Here is an 8274-nt window from a genome sequence, read left to right on the forward strand (position 1 = left end):
GCCTGGTCAGAGACAGAAGCAACATTCTCATTCACACCCTCTTGTCCCTAGACCTTACCCTAGTTTCCACTCTGCTCTTTTTTTAACTTTTTTTTTTTTTTTTTCCTGCAGTACGCGGGCCTCTCACTGCCGTGGCCTCTCCCGTTGCGGAGCACAGGCTCCGGACGCGCAGACTCAGCGGCCATGGCTCACGGGCCCAGCTGCTCCGCGGCATGTGGGATCCTCCCGGACCGGGGCACAAACCCACGTCGCCTGCATCGGCAGTCGGACTCCCAACCACTGCACCACCAGGGAAGCCCTAACTTTTATTTTAGATAATAATCAATTCACAGGAATTTCCAAAATAGTGTACAGGGAAGTCCTGTGTATTCTTCACCCAGTATCCCCCAACGGAACATCTTGCATAACTATGGTGCAATATCAAAACCTGGAAATAGACATTGGTCTACTCCCCTTTTTATTTTTGAAAAAAATTTTATTTTATTTTATTTTTTGACAGGAAAATAGGATTTATTGATGGCTGTGAGTAAGGAGGAGACAGTGCCAAGGGTGTCATGAGTGCAGGGCCCGCCATTTGTCCAGAGGGCCATGACTAGGGATGTATTTGACTACACAGCCTGAGCCACTTTTCTGTCACCATGTTTTCAAATTCATCAGCAGTAAACTTAGTAAATCCTCACTTCTTGGAGATGTGGATCTTCTGGTGACCAGAGAACTGGAACTTGGCCCAGGGTAGGGCCTCAATCACATCTCCTTGTTCTGCAGCTTGGTGCCGATGGACATTATGATTTGGCCACCGTGCCCTGGGGCTTTCCAAAGGCACTGTGCATACCTATCTGGAGCCTAGACTGGGGACAGCATGCCAGTTATGAATGTCCACTGGAAAGGGCTGCTGCCAAGCTCCCTTAGGGCAACCCATACAGGCAACAGGCTCATACACTACCCTACCTAGGAGGCTGCTGTTTGCAGCCATTGCACACCAGTCCCCCATGGGGAAAAGAGCTCGGTAAGCTGAATTGGCTGCAAGGTCTACTCCCATTTTTAAAGGGGCCTATTACTTACCTCTGAGTGGAAAGAGGCCCTGAGCCTATCTTATTTTACCAGCTACAGTGGACAAATTACAAAAGAGTGAAAAAAAAAAAAAGAAAGAAAACTGAGGTATTCAGAAGGTAGAATACTCCTTTGCTTCTCTACTAGAAAGTTTCATACAACCTAGTTGTTTCCTTGACCCATATGTGAACTCTTCCTTGAAGTTGATATAAGGGAAGAAATATCACTAACAAGAGCATTACAATTTTAAATGCCACTAAAAAGAGATTACAATGTTAAATGCCAATAACAAGAGGATTGCGATTTAAAAATCTCTTCCCAACCATTTTAAGACAATTGTGTTAAACCATCATTTAAGAAGCTTTAGTTGTGGAGAAATTTAGTCTCAATCGCTAGTATATTCATCGTCAACCCGAACTTTATTGGGAATTTGTAACTGTGAATATTTGAAAAAATATATTCTCTCACTTTACAATTAAATGATATAAATATTTTGAAGATTATGTCAAAAGTCTGTCTTGGGCTTCCCTGGTGGCGCAGTGGTTGAGAGTCCACCTGCCGATGCAGGGTACACGGGTTCCTGCCCTGGTCTGGGAAGATCCTACATGCCGCGGAGCGGCTCGGCTCGTGAGACATGGCCGCTGAGCCTGCGCGTCCGGAGCCTGTGCTCCGCAACGGGAGAGGCCATAACAGCGAGAGGCCCGCGTACCGCAAAAAAAAAAAAAAAAAAAAAAAAAAAAAGTCTGTCTTTTGTAACATGAGGATTCAATAATTTGAAGGGCTTTCCCAATATAAGTAGAACCTGCATAAAATCAAAATTTTTACTTTATTGCTGAATTTGCAGTGAATAAGGAAACACTTAAAAAAAAAAAAGTGAGCTAAAACCATCAGTGATCAGGTAAGGATCAGGTAAGGACAAGGGAAAAGCAAGGTTGCCCTGAGGGCAATGGGCTATTAGTACTGAAATTGGTGACTAAGCCTTGCGCCAACAATGAGGGGGAAATTTATTAAAGATTGGCATATTAAACTGGACCCTGAAAGGATTATTCACAAACTAAAATTAACACAATAGTCACAGACAAATGAGAAACAAACCACCATGAATGAGAGTCAAGAGAAATAACAAGCTACAGTTCCAAACACCGAAGTTATCAGATATTAGAAGAATCGGTTTCCAAATAGAAAGTAGTTACACATACGGTACTTAAAGAAATACTAAAAATAAAATAACACAAACTAGGAAAAAGTTAGCAAGCAGCATGGGACCATCAAAATGAACAGATAGATTTGCAGTTTTGTAGTTAAAGGAGAGGGTGTTGGAGTAGATAATACAATCACATGCCTGGTAGTAAAATGAAGAAATAGGTCTAGTGTTGGTAGTAGACATCTGGTGGGTTGGGAGATGTTCTGACTAATAAGTGAAAATATAATATCACTGTGTATCTATTCATATATTTTTAAATTTGTTTTGCTCTTATAAGAAAATTTGCTCTTAATACTATTGATGATTATTGCCACTGTAATATTATCCTAGAGTTTTATCATGTAGTTTTATAGACCCTTTCTCCACTTTAAATGTTGATAGAGGTTGTACAGGTACATATACCTTAGGTTTTTGGCACCCTTTGGAGATTCAATTTAGTTTCTGTATAAGTTGTTTTTATACTTCTCTTTTTTCCCCCGTAGTCAATTACATGTCATTCTTATTTTATGCTTATTACAGAAAAATATCAAAAGTTTTTGTGGATACCAGTGACATAATAAATAGTAAGTTAACAATTTTATATCACTTTTTAGCTATCTTTGGATTACATATTAATTCATTTTGAATATTTCAAAATCAATACTGAATTGTATTTCAGTATGTCTCTCAATATGCTTTGAATATAGACACGACTAAGGCTTACTGATGGACTTGACACAGAATGCAAAACAGAGAGATGAACAGTTTTTGTGAAAAAAAAAATGAACAGGTAGACTTGGATTAACGACTAAATACAACTTTAAGAAATGAAAAATAAAATTATTGGAAGTACAAGTACAGTGAATGCATTAAATAGAAGATTAGACAGATAAATAGAAAAGAATTGGCAGATAGCTCTAAAGAAATTACACAGAATACAGCTTTAAGGAACAAAAGGTGAAAAAGTCTCAGAACTTTTTTGCTCATCTCTAAAATAGGAATTAAAATACAGTCATTCCTCAAGGTCCATCCATATTACTGCAGATGGTAAGATTTCATCTTTTTATGGCTGAGTAGTATTCCACTGTGTATATATTATATCACATCTTCTTTATCCATTCATCTGTTGATGGATACTTAGGTTGTTTCCATATTTTGGCTGTTGTAAATAATGTGATGAACATGGTGGGTGCATACATCTTTTCAGACTACTGTTTTTGTATTCTTTGGATAAATACCCAGAAGTGGGTCATATGGTAGTTCTATTCTTAATTTTTTGAGAATCTCCATACTGTTTTCAATAGTGGCTGCAGAAAAAATAATAAACAAACACAAAATAAATGAACAAACCAAACCAAACAAAAACAGACACATAGATACAGAGTAGTGATTACCAGAGGGGAAAGGGCGAGGGGGGGGCGGCAGAGAATGGGTAAAGGGGATCAACTGTATGGTGATGGATGGAAAATAAACTTTTGGTGGTGAGCACATTGTAGGGTATACAGAAGCAGAAATATATTGCATACATCTTGGTAAGAGTTCACTGCTAATCATAAACAACAGTTAACCTCAAGTTAATAATTTTAGTGCTTTTCTATGCATGGAAAGATGCGAGAATCTTGGGTCACTGAAATTCTTCCTTAGATATGTATCTTAACTATCTAGATGAATTCTCCTTAGGGTGCTCTGTCAGTGGGTGACTGCAATGGATTGTGACTTAACCTTTGTATATTGGGATGATGAGCAACACTCTTTGTTCTTTTTGTTTACATTATACACATAAAACATATAATATTATAAATCATTGTTAGTTCAATTTAAAAAAATACAGTCATCCCTTAGTATCCAAGGGGCATTGGTTCCAGGACCCCCCCATGGATACCAAAATCCAAGGATGCTGAAATCTCTTATATAAAATGGTGTAGTGTTTGAATATAATTTATGCACATCCTCCTGTATGTTTTAAATCATCTCTAGATTACTTATAATACCTAATACAATGTAAATGCTATGGAAATAATTGTAAATAAAATGCAAATGCTATGTAAATAGTTTCCAGTACATGGCAAATTCAAGTTTTGATTTTTGAAACTTTCTGGAATTTTTTAAAAAATATTTTCGATCTGCCATTGGTTGAATCTGCAGATGCGGAACAGAAGATAGGGCAGGTACAGTGGGCTACAGAGGGACAACTGTACCTGTCCTATCTTCTGTTTGCCACTAGATTCTACTTCATGAGAACAATGCAAGGTATGTGTGATAGTAACCTATAAGTGGAAAACAACTATTATATACCAACAGGTAGAATGGAGACTACCTCTGTCCCTTTCTGTCTCTTTCCCTCAGGCTATCCTTATCTAATTCATTTTTCTCTTTATTGGTTCTCTTCAAATTGTTCTTGTTCATTATATTCTGATTTTCCCTGGACATAACTGTTGAGAGGCAAAGTGAATATAATCTGTGATTTAGCCCTTCCCCAACCCCTTAGGATCAGCTGAGGCACCTGTTTGCCAGGTGTGGACTGGACAGGTGTGGAGCTATTTATCATACTGGATAGAGGCGCTCAGCTGAGAGGCAACCCCTTGACTTGGGTGGCTCAGGGTGCACAATCCTTTTCAAGGATTGAAAAGTGCACTGAACCTTAGTAGACACATGGGCTAGGAATTGTCAGGAGCACAAGTTCTTTTACTGAGAAGGGGCACTCAACTCTCCATGGCTGTCCAGAGGCTAATCAGCCACAAATCTCCTGAGACTCAGCTTCACAGATCTTACAGTCTGCAAATGGAGATTAAGATTTGAAAACAACAGAATCTAATTGCTATTGAGAAGCAATCCCCTCTAGAAGAGGCCTCAGCAGTGAAGAGAAGGATATCTTATGTAGTCTAATAGGGTATGACTCAAATACAGCCTCTCGGGCAGCAGAAAATGATTCCAGCATTATCCTTGCAGTTGTAGTGGTACTTGTGTGTTGGAAGCCCTCATCTTTGTGGTGTGAAGGGCAGGATTCAAAGTTCTGACTAAGAGAGTAGACTCTAAAGCAGTGGTGCTCTACCCCAGCTGCACAGGGAGCTTTAAAAGAGACTGGTAGGGCTTCCCTGGTGGCGCAGTTGTTGAGAGTCCGCCTGCCGATGCAGGAGACACAGGTTCGTGCCCCAGTCCGGGAAGATCCCACATGCCGCAGAGCGGCTGGGCCCGTGAGCCATGGCAGCTGAGCCTGTGCATCTGGAGCCTGTGCTCCGCAATGGGAGAGGCCACAACAGTGAGAGGCCCGTGTACCGTAAAAAAAAAAAAAAAGAGAGAGACTGGTACCCAGTCCTACACCCAGAGATTCTAATGGTGGGTGCAGCCTGGACGTCAGGATTTTTCAAAACCTCCCAGTGAGTTCTAATGTGCAGCCCAGGCTGAGAACACTTGAGAACGCTGGTTCTCACAGCTCAGCGTGCATCAGTGTCACCTGGTGGCCTTTTTAAAACACAGTTTGAACTCTAGCTTCTCAAGGTCTGGTCCCTGGCTCAACAACCTCAGCATCCTGTGGGGATTTGTTAGAAATGCAGATTCTCGGTGCCGTACAACCCTAATTAATTGGAAATTCTAGGAGTGGGACCCAGAAAATTTGAATTTAAAAGGCCCTCCAAGCGATTCTAATTCAAAGCTAAACTTTAAGAACTCCTGCTACAGATGGAGCCATTTTTTTTCTGGGTTAAACCCCATCTGTGACGCTTCCTAGCTTTACAACTTGAATATGTTTCTTCTTTTTGTGTCCCCTTTCATCACCTATAAAATAGGGCTAATAGTACCTTCCTCATAACATTGTGAGGCTTAATGAGTAAAGAAATAAAAGAGTAAGAGAATAAAATGAATAAAATAGTAAAAGCATAATGTGTTAAACTGTATTATACCGATTTAAATTAAGCTTCTGAAATCACATTAACATCTACATTTTAATCTCAGTAGTTATTCAGAATTGAGATCTGTGGAGAAAAGCCTTGACTCCAAAATAGTAATCACCTGGGGAGATTTTTTTAAGTCCTCTTGCCCAAACCTCAACTCCAGAGATTAAAACAATCTCCGGGGAATTCTAAGGTGCAGCCAAATTTGAGAACCAGTGATTCAGATTTGAGTTTGTTAAGCCGATTTGTTTATGCTTAGGTACGTTTGTAATTTGTTGAATTCTACTGGAGACTTCTGTGCTTAGTAGGGAGCCAGTAACATTATGATTATTTCACTGGGGAGAGTTTCTATTCATTTTCAAAGATTTCCTTTCCTTTAAAATAATCAATGGCAGGTGTGTGTGTGCACATGCGTGCACCCGTGTATGCATAAAATAACTAGTATGTGGTGCTTCTGCTGTCTCTAACCATAAACTTTTGCATTCTCCGTGGGGATTATAAACAGGCAATGACAAACCTCGGGACATCTGTAATTCAGACGACCAAAATATTTCACTTAAGCCCCATTTGAAAACTTGTATTTCAGCATTTGCAAAGCAAGAACAAAATTAGCTGTTCTAAAAAACAAAACCGAAAAACACCAAGTTTTAGAGAGTGAATTTGATTAGAAATTGGGATTCTGTACCTCTAACAAGAAAATCTGACTAATGAGGAGCAGCATTGTGAAGTGAAATAAGCTCTAGACTAGAGATAGGAGTTGCAATCCTGTTTTGTCCCTCACCAGTGTGTAGCCTATTCCTCAGACCCACTGGGTCTCTGCTTTCTCAATCTGATACCTACAGAGGTGCTCGTGGAACTTTTGATCTCCAGGGTCCCTATTACCTCTAATGTTTTATGAAAATAATGACCATTTTCTCTTCAGTCCACAAATTCAGATACTCCCTGCATCCTATCAACATCAATTAAATTTAGGCTTAAAAATCTCCAGAACATGTAACAGAATTACCTCTGCATTTTAGTTGTCATCCTTTTACCAGATATTTATTGAGTGCGTGTCATGTCCAGACACTGTTCTTGACACAGGGACCAGAGCAGACCATGTCTCTTCTCTCATGGAGCTGACATTCTATTGCACAACAAGTCAGCCTGTGTTACAGGAGATGTAATTGTCACAGCTCTACAGTTCCTTTTCCCTTCCTCAAAACATCTCACACTTGCATTCTAGCAGATGGACTGGAGAAGATGGTGATGGTGTGGAAGGAGAGATTGAAAACCTGGCTAAAGTGAAGCTTTTTAATAATAGTCTTAAAAAGAGAAGATTGTAATAAATCATTCTTACTCCACCGAGGAGTGAAAGAGCAATTAGTTCCTTTGTGCCAGTTGTTTCCATACTTTTGTGACTAAGGCACATTTTTGAAAACTGAAATGTCTGTGGCATATGAAACGGTGAGGATGAGGATTAGTCTCCATAGTTATAGAAGCTGATTGCTTTTCAAAAGCACAGGTTAGCAAATTACAGTCCTCGGGCAAAATTTAGCAGTCCACCTTTCTTTGTAAATAAAGTTTACACACCCATTTGTTTAAGTATCGTCTATGGCTGCTTTTGCCCTGAAATGTCAGGATTGAGTAGTTTTGACTGTATGTCCTGCAAAACCTGACATATATACTATCTTCAGTAGTTTTGACTGTATGTTCTGCAAAAATCATGAAATACCAAAAAAACTGATTTAAGTGGCTTATCAGCTGACAAGTCAATTAGGTCCTAATTTAATGTTCTTGAAAACAAAGAATTGAAAACCACTTGACTTGCAGAAGGATTTATTAACCAGCCATTAAGGTCATTCCCTTTCTCAATATCTGCACCATATTTCAAATCGTTCCTTTGTCATTTGTGTCATCCCAGAGACAACATAGTAAAACTGGTAAATGGATGAAGAGTTGGTCTCTATTATGAAGAGAGAATGGGAGATTGGCAAAAGGGAGATTAGCCTTGACTGCAGACTAGCTCTTAGACAGGTCCATTTTATGACAAAAGTACATATGGAGGTTGGCGTCTACAAAGTAGCCTTAGCAGTGGATCCCTTGAAAAGCTTCATCTCCCCTCAGAGGTACATCCACACCAGCTTGAGGGTCTCTGTGTCACATTCGTAA

General features: G+C 39.6%; 1 non-coding gene across 1 annotated transcript; it reads right to left on the reverse strand.

Moving 5' to 3' along the window:
• Nucleotides 1-887: 887 nt before the first annotated feature.
• LOC132484761 (small nucleolar RNA SNORA70) lies at nucleotides 888-1026 on the reverse strand. Its single transcript, XR_009531313.1, has one exon. It is a non-coding gene; the product is annotated as a small nucleolar RNA SNORA70 (small nucleolar RNA).
• Between the last annotated feature and the right edge of the window lie 7248 nt (nucleotides 1027-8274).

The sequence above is a fragment of the Mesoplodon densirostris genome, chromosome 2 (genome assembly GCF_025265405.1).
Source record: "Mesoplodon densirostris isolate mMesDen1 chromosome 2, mMesDen1 primary haplotype, whole genome shotgun sequence".
In the NCBI taxonomy this organism is placed as follows: domain Eukaryota; kingdom Metazoa; phylum Chordata; class Mammalia; order Artiodactyla; family Ziphiidae; genus Mesoplodon; species Mesoplodon densirostris.